The sequence below is a fragment of the Ambystoma mexicanum genome, chromosome 6q (genome assembly GCF_040938575.1).
Source record: "Ambystoma mexicanum isolate Mex_15411 chromosome 6q, UKY_AmexF1_1, whole genome shotgun sequence".
Classification (NCBI taxonomy): Eukaryota; Metazoa; Chordata; class Amphibia; order Caudata; family Ambystomatidae; genus Ambystoma; species Ambystoma mexicanum.
This window is the reverse complement of record NC_090937.1, coordinates 1,631,779,662-1,631,794,407: the sequence shown is the minus strand read 5'-3', so window position 1 is coordinate 1,631,794,407 and position 14,746 is coordinate 1,631,779,662. Positions and strand designations below refer to the sequence as shown.

At 49.9% G+C, this 14,746-nt stretch overlaps 21 non-coding genes across 21 annotated transcripts; all 21 read right to left on the bottom strand.

Annotated features, from left to right (window-relative positions):
• Positions 1-66: 66 nt before the first annotated feature.
• TRNAG-UCC (transfer RNA glycine (anticodon UCC)) lies at positions 67-138 on the bottom strand. The gene has a single exon. It is a non-coding gene; the product is annotated as a tRNA-Gly (tRNA).
• Positions 139-469: 331 nt separating this feature from the next.
• Positions 470-541, bottom strand: TRNAM-CAU (transfer RNA methionine (anticodon CAU)). The gene has a single exon. It is a non-coding gene; the product is annotated as a tRNA-Met (tRNA).
• A 782-nt stretch (positions 542-1,323) lies between these two features.
• On the bottom strand, positions 1,324-1,395 carry TRNAG-UCC (transfer RNA glycine (anticodon UCC)). Its single transcript has one exon. It is a non-coding gene; the product is annotated as a tRNA-Gly (tRNA).
• Positions 1,396-1,726: 331 nt separating this feature from the next.
• On the bottom strand, positions 1,727-1,798 carry TRNAM-CAU (transfer RNA methionine (anticodon CAU)). Its single transcript has one exon. It is a non-coding gene; the product is annotated as a tRNA-Met (tRNA).
• A 782-nt stretch (positions 1,799-2,580) lies between these two features.
• Positions 2,581-2,652, bottom strand: TRNAG-UCC (transfer RNA glycine (anticodon UCC)). Its single transcript has one exon. It is a non-coding gene; the product is annotated as a tRNA-Gly (tRNA).
• A 331-nt stretch (positions 2,653-2,983) lies between these two features.
• Positions 2,984-3,055, bottom strand: TRNAM-CAU (transfer RNA methionine (anticodon CAU)). Its single transcript has one exon. It is a non-coding gene; the product is annotated as a tRNA-Met (tRNA).
• A 1,173-nt stretch (positions 3,056-4,228) lies between these two features.
• On the bottom strand, positions 4,229-4,300 carry TRNAM-CAU (transfer RNA methionine (anticodon CAU)). Its single transcript has one exon. It is a non-coding gene; the product is annotated as a tRNA-Met (tRNA).
• A 782-nt stretch (positions 4,301-5,082) lies between these two features.
• Positions 5,083-5,154, bottom strand: TRNAG-UCC (transfer RNA glycine (anticodon UCC)). Its single transcript has one exon. It is a non-coding gene; the product is annotated as a tRNA-Gly (tRNA).
• Positions 5,155-5,485: 331 nt separating this feature from the next.
• TRNAM-CAU (transfer RNA methionine (anticodon CAU)) lies at positions 5,486-5,557 on the bottom strand. The gene has a single exon. It is a non-coding gene; the product is annotated as a tRNA-Met (tRNA).
• Positions 5,558-6,339: 782 nt separating this feature from the next.
• On the bottom strand, positions 6,340-6,411 carry TRNAG-UCC (transfer RNA glycine (anticodon UCC)). Its single transcript has one exon. It is a non-coding gene; the product is annotated as a tRNA-Gly (tRNA).
• Positions 6,412-6,967: 556 nt separating this feature from the next.
• On the bottom strand, positions 6,968-7,039 carry TRNAG-UCC (transfer RNA glycine (anticodon UCC)). Its single transcript has one exon. It is a non-coding gene; the product is annotated as a tRNA-Gly (tRNA).
• Positions 7,040-7,370: 331 nt separating this feature from the next.
• Positions 7,371-7,442, bottom strand: TRNAM-CAU (transfer RNA methionine (anticodon CAU)). The gene has a single exon. It is a non-coding gene; the product is annotated as a tRNA-Met (tRNA).
• Positions 7,443-8,224: 782 nt separating this feature from the next.
• Positions 8,225-8,296, bottom strand: TRNAG-UCC (transfer RNA glycine (anticodon UCC)). Its single transcript has one exon. It is a non-coding gene; the product is annotated as a tRNA-Gly (tRNA).
• A 331-nt stretch (positions 8,297-8,627) lies between these two features.
• Positions 8,628-8,699, bottom strand: TRNAM-CAU (transfer RNA methionine (anticodon CAU)). The gene has a single exon. It is a non-coding gene; the product is annotated as a tRNA-Met (tRNA).
• A 1,173-nt stretch (positions 8,700-9,872) lies between these two features.
• On the bottom strand, positions 9,873-9,944 carry TRNAM-CAU (transfer RNA methionine (anticodon CAU)). Its single transcript has one exon. It is a non-coding gene; the product is annotated as a tRNA-Met (tRNA).
• Positions 9,945-10,726: 782 nt separating this feature from the next.
• Positions 10,727-10,798, bottom strand: TRNAG-UCC (transfer RNA glycine (anticodon UCC)). The gene has a single exon. It is a non-coding gene; the product is annotated as a tRNA-Gly (tRNA).
• Positions 10,799-11,129: 331 nt separating this feature from the next.
• Positions 11,130-11,201, bottom strand: TRNAM-CAU (transfer RNA methionine (anticodon CAU)). Its single transcript has one exon. It is a non-coding gene; the product is annotated as a tRNA-Met (tRNA).
• Positions 11,202-11,983: 782 nt separating this feature from the next.
• Positions 11,984-12,055, bottom strand: TRNAG-UCC (transfer RNA glycine (anticodon UCC)). Its single transcript has one exon. It is a non-coding gene; the product is annotated as a tRNA-Gly (tRNA).
• A 331-nt stretch (positions 12,056-12,386) lies between these two features.
• TRNAM-CAU (transfer RNA methionine (anticodon CAU)) lies at positions 12,387-12,458 on the bottom strand. Its single transcript has one exon. It is a non-coding gene; the product is annotated as a tRNA-Met (tRNA).
• A 1,173-nt stretch (positions 12,459-13,631) lies between these two features.
• Positions 13,632-13,703, bottom strand: TRNAM-CAU (transfer RNA methionine (anticodon CAU)). The gene has a single exon. It is a non-coding gene; the product is annotated as a tRNA-Met (tRNA).
• Positions 13,704-14,485: 782 nt separating this feature from the next.
• Positions 14,486-14,557, bottom strand: TRNAG-UCC (transfer RNA glycine (anticodon UCC)). Its single transcript has one exon. It is a non-coding gene; the product is annotated as a tRNA-Gly (tRNA).
• Between the last annotated feature and the right edge of the window lie 189 nt (positions 14,558-14,746).

The following is a 14,746-nucleotide window of genomic DNA, read 5'->3' as shown; positions in this document are numbered from 1 at the left end:
CAGCTTTGCTTTCAGCATGAGTCTGATTTCCAAAAAATGCATTTAGAACAATTTAAAAATTTGATCTGCGTTGGCCGGGAATCGAACCCGGGTCAACTGCTTGGAAGGCAGCTATGCTCACCACTATACCACCAACGCCTGCCTGTCTGGGCTATCTGATGGAGCGGCCCTTAGAAATAAGAATAAGTCATTGGCTGGGAATGAAAAAAGCTTGCGTTTGACGCAGAAGCAGTTCGCATCATGAGGTCTTGCCGGTCAGCCCAACATTTCCCCGGGACCCCTTAAAAAAGGAGCTTGGTTTTAAGTTTGGTTTGATTGAACAGTACATTTTGTTGGCTGGGCTGGGACCCTCTCCTATTTAGCGCAAGAGTGGAACGAGGCAGCAAGTTCAAGGAATGACATTGCATCCAGGCACTTACAGCTCTTTGTGCCCTAATGCCATGACACAAAAACATAATTTGAAAAAAGTTAGCAGAGGATGGTTTCGATCCATCGACCTCTGGGTTATGGGCCCAGCACGCTTCCGCTGCGCCACTCTGCTGGTTGGAGAACAAGAGCTTTTATGGGCTTTTACAGCCTACAAACCGACAACCCTAGACCCAGTTTCGAGTGAAGCGGGCAGTAGGCCTTACAAAGCCAAACAACCTGCAACCACGCACTCCCATCCCATGGCCTTTTGCAGACAGGCCTCATTTCTCTAGCTCACACCCTAACTGCCAACACCCCTTCCCCTTCTCTCTCTGTCTCTCTCTCTCTGTCTCTCTCTCTCATTCTCTCTCTCTCGCAAATAGATACTTTACTTCCCAGGTGCAACAAAACAAGCCTTCTCGAGCTGGCAGATATGGGAAGGAAGGAAGGAAGGGCCAGTTTGGAAACTCAACTCAATTACCATAAATCCCCTGCTAAGGGTTATGGGAGGGAGGAATGAAGGAACTTTGCTTCAGGGAAAGGGCTGCTGCTGCTTCAGCATGTGAGGAGCGCAGCCACACGTTTCACCTTCTTCAGTATGTTGGTTTACAGGATGAGAGAGATCCTGAAACCTCACTCTAATAGGCTGAGGTGCTGTGCTCGGTGGCCTGCTGGGACCAAGGCCCGTCAGGGCAAGGCGAATAGGCCTTTGTCAGGCCTTCGTCAGGGCTTTGTCGGGGAGGGGCCAGGAGCCCTGCTCGCTTCAATCCCCTCACCGATAGACAGTTGCAGAAACTAGGATGCAAGAACCTTTCCTGGATGGGGTTTTGATTTTCACGAAAAGTGTGTCAGCTTTGCTTTCAGCATGAGTCTGATTTCCAAAAAATGCATTTTGAACAATTTAAAGATTTGATCTGCGTTGGCCGGGAATCGAACCCGGGTCAACTGCTTGGAAGGCAGCTATGCTCACCACTATACCACCAACGCCTGCCTGTCTGGGCTATCTGATGGAGCGGCCCTTAGAAATAAGAATAAGTCATTGGCTGGGAATGAAAAAAGCTTGCGTTTGACGCAGAAGCAGTTCGCATCATGAGGTCTTGCCGGTCAGCCCAACATTTCCCCGGGACCCCTTAAAAAAGGAGCTTGGTTTTAAGTTTGGTTTGATTGAACAGTACATTTTGTTGGCTGGGCTGGGACCCTCTCCTATTTAGCGCAAGAGTGGAACGAGGCAGCAAGCTCAAGGAATGACATTGCATCCAGGCACTTACAGCTCTTTGTGCCCTAATGCCATGACACAAAAACATAATTTGAAAAAAGTTAGCAGAGGATGGTTTCGATCCATCGACCTCTGGGTTATGGGCCCAGCACGCTTCCGCTGCGCCACTCTGCTGGTTGGAGAACAAGAGCTTTTCTGGGCTTTTACAGCCTACAAACCGACAACCCTAGACCCAGTTTCGAGTGAAGCGGGCAGTAGGCCTTACAAAGCCAAACAACCTGCAACCACGCACTCCCATCCCATGGCCTTTTGCAGACAGGCCTCATTTCTCTAGCTCACACCCTAACTGCCAACACCCCTTCCCCTTCTCTCTCTGTCTCTCTCTCTCTGTCTCTCTCTCTCATTCTCTCTCTCTCGCAAATAGATACTTTACTTCCCAGGTGCAACAAAACAAGCCTTCTCGAGCTGGCAGATATGGGAAGGAAGGAAGGAAGGGCCAGTTTGGAAACTCAACTCAATTACCATAAATCCCCTGCTAAGGGTTATGGGAGGGAGGAATGAAGGAACTTTGCTTCAGGGAAAGGGCTGCTGCTGCTTCAGCATGTGAGGAGCGCAGCCACACGTTTCACCTTCTTCAGTATGTTGGTTTACAGGATGAGAGAGATCCTGAAACCTCACTCTAATAGGCTGAGGTGCTGTGCTCGGTGGCCTGCTGGGACCAAGGCCCGTCAGGGCAAGGCGAATAGGCCTTTGTCAGGCCTTCGTCAGGGCTTTGTTGGGGAGGGGCCAGGAGCCCTGCTCGCTTCAATCCCCTCACCGATAGACAGTTGCAGAAACTAGGATGCAAGAACCTTTCCTGGATGGGGTTTTGATTTTCACGAAAAGTGTGTCAGCTTTGCTTTCAGCATGAGTCAGATTTCCAAAAAATGCATTTTGAACAATTTAAAGATTTGATCTGCGTTGGCCGGGAATCGAACCCGGGTCAACTGCTTGGAAGGCAGCTATGCTCACCACTATACCACCAACGCCTGCCTGTCTGGACTATCTGATGGAGCGGCCCTTAGAAATAAGAATAAGTCATTGGCTGGGAATGAAAAAAGCTTGCATTTGACGCAGAAGCAGTTCGCATCATGAGGTCTTGCCGGTCATCCCAACATTTCCCCGGGACCCCTTAAAAAAGGAGCTTGGTTTTAAGTTTGGTTTGATTGAACAGTACATTTTGTTGGCTGGGCTGGGACCCTCTCCTATTTAGCGCAAGAGTGGAACGAGGCAGCAAGTTCAAGGAATGACATTGCATCCAGGCACTTACAGCTCTTTGTGCCCTAATGCCATGACACAAAAACATAATTTGAAAAAAGTTAGCAGAGGATGGTTTCGATCCATCGACCTCTGGGTTATGGGCCCAGCACGCTTCCGCTGCGCCACTCTGCTGGTTGGAGAACAAGAGCTTTTATGGGCTTTTACAGCCTACAAACCGACAACCCTAGACCCAGTTTCGAGTGAAGCGGGCAGTAGGCCTTACAAAGCCAAACAACCTGCAACCACGCACTCCCATCCCATGGCCTTTTGCAGACAGGCCTCATTTCTCTAGCTCACACCCTAACTGCCAACACCCCTTCCCCTTCTCTCTCTGTCTCTCTCTCTCTGTCTCTCTCTCTCATTCTCTCTCTCTCGCAAATAGATACTTTACTTCCCAGGTGCAACAAAACAAGCCTTCTCGAGCTGGCAGATATGGGAAGGAAGGAAGGAAGGGCCAGTTTGGAAACTCAACTCAATTACCATAAATCCCCTGCTAAGGGTTATGGGAGGGAGGAATGAAGGAACTTTGCTTCAGGGAAAGGGCTGCTGCTGCTTCAGCATGTGAGGAGCGCAGCCACACGTTTCACCTTCTTCAGTATGTTGGTTTACAGGATGAGAGAGATCCTGAAACCTCACTCTAATAGGCTGAGGTGCTGTGCTCGGTGGCCTGCTGGGACCTTGGCCCGTCAGGGCAAGGCGAATAGGCCTTTGTCAGGCCTTTGTCGGGGAGGGGCCAGGAGCCCTGCTCGCTTCAATCCCCTCACCGATAGACAGTTGCAGAAACTAGGATGCAAGAACCTTTCCTGGATGGGGTTTTGATTTTCACGAAAAGTGTGTCAGCTTTGCTTTCAGCATGAGTCTGATTTCCAAAAAATGCATTTTGAACATTTAAAGATTTGATCTGCGTTGGCCCGGAATCGAACCGGGGTCAACTGCTTGGAAGGCAGCTATGCTCACCACTATACCACCAACGCCTGCCTGTCTGGGCTATCTGATGGAGCGGCCCTTAGAAATAAGAATAAGTCATTGGCTGGGAATGAAAAAAGCTTGCGTTTGACGCAGAAGCAGTTCGCATCATGAGGTCTTGCCGGTCAGCCCAACATTTCCCCGGGACCCCTTAAAAAAGGAGCTTGGTTTTAAGTTTGGTTTGATTGAACAGTACATTTTGTTGGCTGGGCTGGGACCCTCTCCTATTTAGCGCAAGAGTGGAACGAGGCAGCAAGTTCAAGGAATGACATTGCATCCAGGCACTTACAGCTCTTTGTGCCCTAATGCCATGACACAAAAACATAATTTGAAAAAAGTTAGCAGAGGATGGTTTCGATCCATCGACCTCTGGGTTATGGGCCCAGCACGCTTCCGCTGCGCCACTCTGCTGGTTGGAGAACAAAAGCTTTTATGGGCTTTTACAGCCTACAAACCGACAACCCTAGACCCATTTTCGAGTGAAGCGGGCAGTAGGCCTTACAAAGCCAAACAACCTGCAACCACGCACTCCCATCCCATGGCCTTTTGCAGACAGGCCTCATTTCTCTAGCTCACACCCTAACTGCCAACACCCCTTCCCGTTCTCTCTCTGTCTCTCTCTCTCTGTCTCTCTCTCTCATTCTCTCTCTCTCGCAAATAGATACTTTACTTCCCAGGTGCAACAAAACAAGCCTTCTCGAGCTGGCAGATATGGGAAGGAAGGAAGGAAGGGCCAGTTTGGAAACTCAACTCAATTACCATAAATCCCCTGCTAAGGGTTATGGGAGGGAGGAATGAAGGAACTTTGCTTCAGGGAAAGGGCTGCTGCTGCTTCAGCATGTGAGGAGCGCAGCCACACGTTTCACCTTCTTCAGTATGTTGGTTTACAGGATGAGAGAGATCCTGAAACCTCACTCTAATAGGCTGAGGTGCTGTGCTCGGTGGCCTGCTGGGACCAAGGCCCGTCAGGGCAAGGCGAATAGGCCTTTGTCAGGCCTTCGTCAGGGCTTTGTCGGGGAGGGGCCAGGAGCCCTGCTCGCTTCAATCCCCTCACCGATAGACAGTTGCAGAAACTAGGATGCAAGAACCTTTCCTGGATGGGGTTTTGATTTTCACGAAAAGTGTGTCAGCTTTGCTTTCAGCATGAGTCTGATTTCCAAAAAATGCATTTTGAACAATTTAAAGATTTGATCTGCGTTGGCCGGGAATCGAACCCGGGTCAACTGCTTGGAAGGCAGCTATGCTCACCACTATACCACCAACGCCTGCCTGTCTGGGCTATCTGATGGAGCGGCCCTTAGAAATAAGAATAAGTCATTGGCTGGGAATGAAAAAAGCTTGCGTTTGACGCAGAAGCAGTTCGCATCATGAGGTCTTGCCGGTCAGCCCAACATTTCCCCGGGACCCCTTAAAAAAGGAGCTTGGTTTTAAGTTTGGTTTGATTGAACAGTACATTTTGTTGGCTGGGCTGGGACCCTCTCCTATTTAGCGCAAGAGTGGAACGAGGCAGCAAGTTCAAGGAATGACATTGCATCCAGGCACTTACAGCTCTTTGTGCCCTAATGCCATGACACAAAAACATAATTTGAAAAAAGTTAGCAGAGGATGGTTTCGATCCATCGACCTCTGGGTTATGGGCCCAGCACGCTTCCGCTGCGCCACTCTGCTGGTTGGAGAACAAAAGCTTTTCTGGGCTTTTACAGCCTACAAACCGACAACCCTAGACCCATTTTCGAGTGAAGTGGGCAGTAGGCCTTACAAAGCCAAACAACCTGCAACCACGCACTCCCATCCCATGGCCTTTTGCAGACAGGCCTCATTTCTCTAGCTCACACCCTAACTGCCAACACCCCTTCCCCTTCTCTCTCTGTCTCTCTCTCTCTGTCTCTCTCTCTCATTCTCTCTCTCTCGCAAATAGATACTTTACTTCCCAGGTGCAACAAAACAAGCCTTCTCGAGCTGGCAGATATGGGAAGGAAGGAAGGAAGGGCCAGTTTGGAAACTCAACTCAATTACCATAAATCCCCTGCTAAGGGTTATGGGAGGGAGGAATGAAGGAACTTTGCTTCAGGGAAAGGGCTGCTGCTGCTTCAGCATGTGAGGAGCGCAGCCACACGTTTCACCTTCTTCAGTATGTTGGTTTACAGGATGAGAGAGATCCTGAAACCTCACTCTAATAGGCTGAGGTGCTGTGCTCGGTGGCCTGCTGGGACCAAGGCCCGTCAGGGCAAGGCGAATAGGCCTTTGTCAGGCCTTCGTCAGGGCTTTGTCGGGGAGGGGCCAGGAGCCCTGCTCGCTTCAATCCCCTCACCGATAGACAGTTGCAGAAACTAGGATGCAAGAACCTTTCCTGGATGGGGTTTTGATTTTCACGAAAAGTGTGTCAGCTTTGCTTTCAGCATGAGTCTGATTTCCAAAAAATGCATTTTGAACAATTTAAAGATTTGATCTGCGTTGGCCGGGAATCGAACCCGGGTCAACTGCTTGGAAGGCAGCTATGCTCACCACTATACCACCAACGCCTGCCTGTCTGGGCTATCTGATGGAGCGGCCCTTAGAAATAAGAATAAGTCATTGGCTGGGAATGAAAAAAGCTTGCGTTTGACGCAGAAGCAGTTCGAGTTTGGAAACTCAACTCAATTACCATAAATCCCCTGCTAAGGGTTATGGGAGGGAGGAATGAAGGAACTTTGCTTCAGGGAAAGGGCTGCTGCTGCTTCAGCATGTGAGGAGCGCAGCCACACGTTTCACCTTCTTCAGTATGTTGGTTTACAGGATGAGAGAGATCCTGAAACCTCACTCTAATAGGCTGAGGTGCTGTGCTCGGTGGCCTGCTGGGACCAAGGCCCGTCAGGGCAAGGCGAATAGGCCTTTGTCAGGCCTTCGTCAGGGCTTTGTCGGGGAGGGGCCAGGAGCCCTGCTCGCTTCAATCCCCTCACCGATAGACAGTTGCAGAAACTAGGATGCAAGAACCTTTCCTGGATGGGGTTTTGATTTTCACGAAAAGTGTGTCAGCTTTGCTTTCAGCATGAGTCTGATTTCCAAAAAATGCATTTTGAACAATTTAAAGATTTGATCTGCGTTGGCCGGGAATCGAACCCGGGTCAACTGCTTGGAAGGCAGCTATGCTCACCACTATACCACCAACGCCTGCCTGTCTGGGCTATCTGATGGAGCGGCCCTTAGAAATAAGAATAAGTCATTGGCTGGGAATGAAAAAAGCTTGCGTTTGACGCAGAAGCAGTTCGCATCATGAGGTCTTGCCGGTCAGCCCAACATTTCCCCGGGACCCCTTAAAAAAGGAGCTTGGTTTTAAGTTTGGTTTGATTGAACAGTACATTTTGTTGGCTGGGCTGGGACCCTCTCCTATTTAGCGCAAGAGTGGAACGAGGCAGCAAGTTCAAGGAATGACATTGCATCCAGGCACTTACAGCTCTTTGTGCCCTAATGCCATGACACAAAAACATAATTTGAAAAAAGTTAGCAGAGGATGGTTTCGATCCATCGACCTCTGGGTTATGGGCCCAGCACGCTTCCGCTGCGCCACTCTGCTGGTTGGAGAACAAAAGCTTTTCTGGGCTTTTACAGCCTACAAACCGACAACCCTAGACCCATTTTCGAGTGAAGCGGGCAGTAGGCCTTACAAAGCCAAACAACCTGCAACCACGAACTCCCATCCCATGGCCTTTTGCAGACAGGCCTCATTTCTCTAGCTCACACCCTAACTGCCAACACCCCTTCCCCTTCTCTCTCTGTCTCTCTCTCTCTGTCTCTCTCTCTCATTCTCTCTCTCTCGCAAATAGATACTTTACTTCCCAGGTGCAACAAAACAAGCCTTCTCGAGCTGGCAGATATGGGAAGGAAGGAAGGAAGGGCCAGTTTGGAAACTCAACTCAATTACCATAAATCCCCTGCTAAGGGTTATGGGAGGGAGGAATGAAGGAACTTTGCTTCAGGGAAAGGGCTGCTGCTGCTTCAGCATGTGAGGAGCGCAGCCACACGTTTCACCTTCTTCAGTATGTTGGTTTACAGGATGAGAGAGATCCTGAAACCTCACTCTAATAGGCTGAGGTGCTGTGCTCGGTGGCCTGCTGGGACCAAGGCCCGTCAGGGCAAGGCGAATAGGCCTTTGTCAGGCCTTCGTCAGGGCTTTGTCGGGGAGGGGCCAGGAGCCCTGCTCGCTTCAATCCCCTCACCGATAGACAGTTGCAGAAACTAGGATGCAAGAACCTTTCCTGGATGGGGTTTTGATTTTCACGAAAAGTGTGTCAGCTTTGCTTTCAGCATGAGTCTGATTTCCAAAAAATGCATTTTGAACAATTTAAAGATTTGATCTGCGTTGGCCGGGAATCGAACCCGGGTCAACTGCTTGGAAGGCAGCTATGCTCACCACTATACCACCAACGCCTGCCTGTCTGGGCTATCTGATGGAGCGGCCCTTAGAAATAAGAATAAGTCATTGGCTGGGAATGAAAAAAGCTTGCGTTTGACGCAGAAGCAGTTCGCATCATGAGGTCTTGCCGGTCAGCCCAACATTTCCCCGGGACCCCTTAAAAAAGGAGCTTGGTTTTAAGTTTGGTTTGATTGAACAGTACATTTTGTTGGCTGGGCTGGGACCCTCTCCTATTTAGCGCAAGAGTGGAACGAGGCAGCAAGTTCAAGGAATGACATTGCATCCAGGCACTTACAGCTCTTTGTGCCCTAATGCCATGACACAAAAACATAATTTGAAAAAAGTTAGCAGAGGATGGTTTCGATCCATCGACCTCTGGGTTATGGGCCCAGCACGCTTCCGCTGCGCCACTCTGCTGGTTGGAGAACAAAAGCTTTTCTGGGCTTTTACAGCCTACAAACCGACAACCCTAGACCCATTTTCGAGTGAAGCGGGCAGTAGGCCTTACAAAGCCAAACAACCTGCAACCACGCACTCCCATCCCATGGCCTTTTGCAGACAGGCCTCATTTCTCTAGCTCACACCCTAACTGCCAACACCCCTTCCCCTTCTCTCTCTGTCTCTCTCTCTCTGTCTCTCTCTCTCATTCTCTCTCTCTCGCAAATAGATACTTTACTTCCCAGGTGCAACAAAACAAGCCTTCTCGAGCTGGCAGATATGGGAAGGAAGGAAGGAAGGGCCAGTTTGGAAACTCAACTCAATTACCATAAATCCCCTGCTAAGGGTTATGGGAGGGAGGAATGAAGGAACTTTGCTTCAGGGAAAGGGCTGCTGCTGCTTCAGCATGTGAGGAGCGCAGCCACACGTTTCACCTTCTTCAGTATGTTGGTTTACAGGATGAGAGAGATCCTGAAACCTCACTCTAATAGGCTGAGGTGCTGTGCTCGGTGGCCTGCTGGGACCTTGGCCCGTCAGGGCAAGGCGAATAGGCCTTTGTCAGGCCTTTGTCGGGGAGGGGCCAGGAGCCCTGCTCGCTTCAATCCCCTCACCGATAGACAGTTGCAGAAACTAGGATGCAAGAACCTTTCCTGGATGGGGTTTTGATTTTCACGAAAAGTGTGTCAGCTTTGCTTTCAGCATGAGTCTGATTTCCAAAAAATGCATTTTGAACATTTAAAGATTTGATCTGCGTTGGCCGGGAATCGAACCGGGGTCAACTGCTTGGAAGGCAGCTATGCTCACCACTATACCACCAACGCCTGCCTGTCTGGGATATCTGATGGAGCGGCCCTTAGAAATAAGAATAAGTCATTGGCTGGGAATGAAAAAAGCTTGCGTTTGACGCAGAAGCAGTTCGCATCATGAGGTCTTGCCGGTCAGCCCAACATTTCCCCGGGACCCCTTAAAAAAGGAGCTTGGTTTTAAGTTTGGTTTGATTGAACAGTACATTTTGTTGGCTGGGCTGGGACCCTCTCCTATTTAGCGCAAGAGTGGAACGAGGCAGCAAGTTCAAGGAATGACATTGCATCCAGGCACTTACAGCTCTTTGTGCCCTAATGCCATGACACAAAAACATAATTTGAAAAAAGTTAGCAGAGGATGGTTTCGATCCATCGACCTCTGGGTTATGGGCCCAGCACGCTTCCGCTGCGCCACTCTGCTGGTTGGAGAACAAAAGCTTTTCTGGGCTTTTACAGCCTACAAACCGACAACCCTAGACCCATTTTCGAGTGAAGCGGGCAGTAGGCCTTACAAAGCCAAACAACCTGCAACCACGCACTCCCATCCCATGGCCTTTTGCAGACAGGCCTCATTTCTCTAGCTCACACCCTAACTGCCAACACCCCTTCCCCTTCTCTCTCTGTCTCTCTCTCTCTGTCTCTCTCTCTCATTCTCTCTCTCTCGCAAATAGATACTTTACTTCCCAGGTGCAACAAAACAAGCCTTCTCGAGCTGGCAGATATGGGAAGGAAGGAAGGAAGGGCCAGTTTGGAAACTCAACTCAATTACCATAAATCCCCTGCTAAGGGTTATGGGAGGGAGGAATGAAGGAACTTTGCTTCAGGGAAAGGGCTGCTGCTGCTTCAGCATGTGAGGAGCGCAGCCACACGTTTCACCTTCTTCAGTATGTTGGTTTACAGGATGAGAGAGATCCTGAAACCTCACTCTAATAGGCTGAGGTGCTGTGCTCGGTGGCCTGCTGGGACCAAGGCCCGTCAGGGCAAGGCGAATAGGCCTTTGTCAGGCCTTCGTCAGGGCTTTGTCGGGGAGGGGCCAGGAGCCCTGCTCGCTTCAATCCCCTCACCGATAGACAGTTGCAGAAACTAGGATGCAAGAACCTTTCCTGGATGGGGTTTTGATTTTCACGAAAAGTGTGTCAGCTTTGCTTTCAGCATGAGTCTGATTTCCAAAAAATGCATTTTGAACAATTTAAAGATTTGATCTGCGTTGGCCGGGAATCGAACCCGGGTCAACTGCTTGGAAGGCAGCTATGCTCACCACTATACCACCAACGCCTGCCTGTCTGGGCTATCTGATGGAGCGGCCCTTAGAAATAAGAATAAGTCATTGGCTGGGAATGAAAAAAGCTTGCGTTTGACGCAGAAGCAGTTCGCATCATGAGGTCTTGCCGGTCAGCCCAACATTTCCCCGGGACCCCTTAAAAAAGGAGCTTGGTTTTAAGTTTGGTTTGATTGAACAGTACATTTTGTTGGCTGGGCTGGGACCCTCTCCTATTTAGCGCAAGAGTGGAACGAGGCAGCAAGTTCAAGGAATGACATTGCATCCAGGCACTTACAGCTCTTTGTGCCCTAATGCCATGACACAAAAACATAATTTGAAAAAAGTTAGCAGAGGATGGTTTCGATCCATCGACCTCTGGGTTATGGGCCCAGCACGCTTCCGCTGCGCCACTCTGCTGGTTGGAGAACAAAAGCTTTTCTGGGCTTTTACAGCCTACAAACCGACAACCCTAGACCCATTTTCGAGTGAAGCGGGCAGTAGGCCTTACAAAGCCAAACAACCTGCAACCACGCACTCCCATCCCATGGCCTTTTGCAGACAGGCCTCATTTCTCTAGCTCACACCCTAACTGCCAACACCCCTTCCCCTTCTCTCTCTGTCTCTCTCTCTCTGTCTCTCTCTCTCATTCTCTCTCTCTCGCAAATAGATACTTTACTTCCCAGGTGCAACAAAACAAGCCTTCTCGAGCTGGCAGATATGGGAAGGAAGGAAGGAAGGGCCAGTTTGGAAACTCAACTCAATTACCATAAATCCCCTGCTAAGGGTTATGGGAGGGAGGAATGAAGGAACTTTGCTTCAGGGAAAGGGCTGCTGCTGCTTCAGCATGTGAGGAGCGCAGCCACACGTTTCACCTTCTTCAGTATGTTGGTTTACAGGATGAGAGAGATCCTGAAACCTCACTCTAATAGGCTGAGGTGCTGTGCTCGGTGGCCTGCTGGGACCAAGGCCCGTCAGGGCAAGGCGAATAGGCCTTTGTCAGGCCTTCGTCAGGGCTTTGTCGGGGAGGGGCCAGGAGCCCTGCTCGCTTCAATCCCCTCACCGATAGACAGTTGCAGAAACTAGGATGCAAGAACCTTTCCTGGATGGGGTTTTGATTTTCACGAAAAGTGTGTCAGCTTTGCTTTCAGCATGAGTCTGATTTCCAAAAAATGCATTTTGAACAATTTAAAGATTTGATCTGCGTTGGCCGGGAATCGAACCCGGGTCAACTGCTTGGAAGGCAGCTATGCTCACCACTATACCACCAACGCCTGCCTGTCTGGGCTATCTGATGGAGCGGCCCTTAGAAATAAGAATAAGTCATTGGCTGGGAATGAAAAAAGCTTGCGTTTGACGCAGAAGCAGTTCGCATCATGAGGTCTTGCCGGTCAGCCCAACATTTCCCCGGGACCCCTTAAAAAAGGAGCTTGGTTTTAAGTTTGGTTTGATTGAACAGTACATTTTGTTGGCTGGGCTGGGACCCTCTCCTATTTAGCGCAAGAGTGGAACGAGGCAGCAAGTTCAAGGAATGACATTGCATCCAGGCACTTACAGCTCTTTGTGCCCTAATGCCATGACACAAAAACATAATTTGAAAAAAGTTAGCAGAGGATGGTTTCGATCCATCGACCTCTGGGTTATGGGCCCAGCACGCTTCCGCTGCGCCACTCTGCTGGTTGGAGAACAAGAGCTTTTATGGGCTTTTACAGCCTACAAACCGACAACCCTAGACCCAGTTTCGAGTGAAGCGGGCAGTAGGCCTTACAAAGCCAAACAACCTGCAACCACGCACTCCCATCCCATGGCCTTTTGCAGACAGGCCTCATTTCTCTAGCTCACACCCTAACTGCCAACACCCCTTCCCCTTCTCTCTCTGTCTCTCTCTCTCTGTCTCTCTCTCTCATTCTCTCTCTCTCGCAAATAGATACTTTACTTCCCAGGTGCAACAAAACAAGCCTTCTCGAGCTGGCAGATATGGGAAGGAAGGAAGGAAGGGCCAGTTTGGAAACTCAACTCAATTACCATAAATCCCCTGCTAAGGGTTATGGGAGGGAGGAATGAAGGAACTTTGCTTCAGGGAAAGGGCTGCTGCTGCTTCAGCATGTGAGGAGCGCAGCCACACGTTTCACCTTCTTCAGTATGTTGGTTTACAGGATGAGAGAGATCCTGAAACCTCACTCTAATAGGCTGAGGTGCTGTGCTCGGTGGCCTGCTGGGACCTTGGCCCGTCAGGGCAAGGCGAATAGGCCTTTGTCAGGCCTTTGTCGGGGAGGGGCCAGGAGCCCTGCTCGCTTCAATCCCCTCACCGATAGACAGTTGCAGAAACTAGGATGCAAGAACCTTTCCTGGATGGGGTTTTGATTTTCACGAAAAGTGTGTCAGCTTTGCTTTCAGCATGAGTCTGATTTCCAAAAAATGCATTTTGAACATTTAAAGATTTGATCTGCGTTGGCCGGGAATCGAACCGGGGTCAACTGCTTGGAAGGCAGCTATGCTCACCACTATACCACCAACGCCTGCCTGTCTGGGCTATCTGATGGAGCGGCCCTTAGAAATAAGAATAAGTCATTGGCTGGGAATGAAAAAAGCTTGCGTTTGACGCAGAAGCAGTTCGCATCATGAGGTCTTGCCGGTCAGCCCAACATTTCCCCGGGACCCCTTAAAAAAGGAGCTTGGTTTTAAGTTTGGTTTGATTGAACAGTACATTTTGTTGGCTGGGCTGGGACCCTCTCCTATTTAGCGCAAGAGTGGAACGAGGCAGCAAGTTCAAGGAATGACATTGCATCCAGGCACTTACAGCTCTTTGTGCCCTAATGCCATGACACAAAAACATAATTTGAAAAAAGTTAGCAGAGGATGGTTTCGATCCATCGACCTCTGGGTTATGGGCCCAGCACGCTTCCGCTGCGCCACTCTGCTGGTTGGAGAACAAAAGCTTTTCTGGGCTTTTACAGCCTACAAACCGACAACCCTAGACCCATTTTCGAGTGAAGCGGGCAGTAGGCCTTACAAAGCCAAACAACCTGCAACCACGCACTCCCATCCCATGGCCTTTTGCAGACAGGCCTCATTTCTCTAGCTCACACCCTAACTGCCAACACCCCTTCCCCTTCTCTCTCTGTCTCTCTCTCTCTGTCTCTCTCTCTCATTCTCTCTCTCTCGCAAATAGATACTTTACTTCCCAGGTGCAACAAAACAAGCCTTCTCGAGCTGGCAGATATGGGAAGGAAGGAAGGAAGGGCCAGTTTGGAAACTCAACTCAATTACCATAAATCCCCTGCTAAGGGTTATGGGAGGGAGGAATGAAGGAACTTTGCTTCAGGGAAAGGGCTGCTGCTGCTTCAGCATGTGAGGAGCGCAGCCACACGTTTCACCTTCTTCAGTATGTTGGTTTACAGGATGAGAGAGATCCTGAAACCTCACTCTAATAGGCTGAGGTGCTGTGCTCGGTGGCCTGCTGGGACCAAGGCCCGTCAGGGCAAGGCGAATAGGCCTTTGTCAGGCCTTCGTCAGGGCTTTGTCGGGGAGGGGCCAGGAGCCCTGCTCGCTTCAATCCCCTCACCGATAGACAGTTGCAGAAACTAGGATGCAAGAACCTTTCCTGGATGGGGTTTTGATTTTCACGAAAAGTGTGTCAGCTTTGCTTTCAGCATGAGTCTGATTTCCAAAAAATGCATTTTGAACAATTTAAAGATTTGATCTGCGTTGGCCGGGAATCGAACCCGGGTCAACTGCTTGGAAGGCAGCTATGCTCACCACTATACCACCAACGCCTGCCTGTCTGGGCTATCTGATGGAGCGGCCCTTAGAAATAAGAATAAGTCATTGGCTGGGAATGAAAAAAGCTTGCGTTTGACGCAGAAGCAGTTCGCATCATGAGGTCTTGCCGGTCAGCCCAACATTTCCCCGGGACCCCTTAAAAAAGGAGCTTGGTTTTAAGTTTGGTTTGATTGAACAGTACA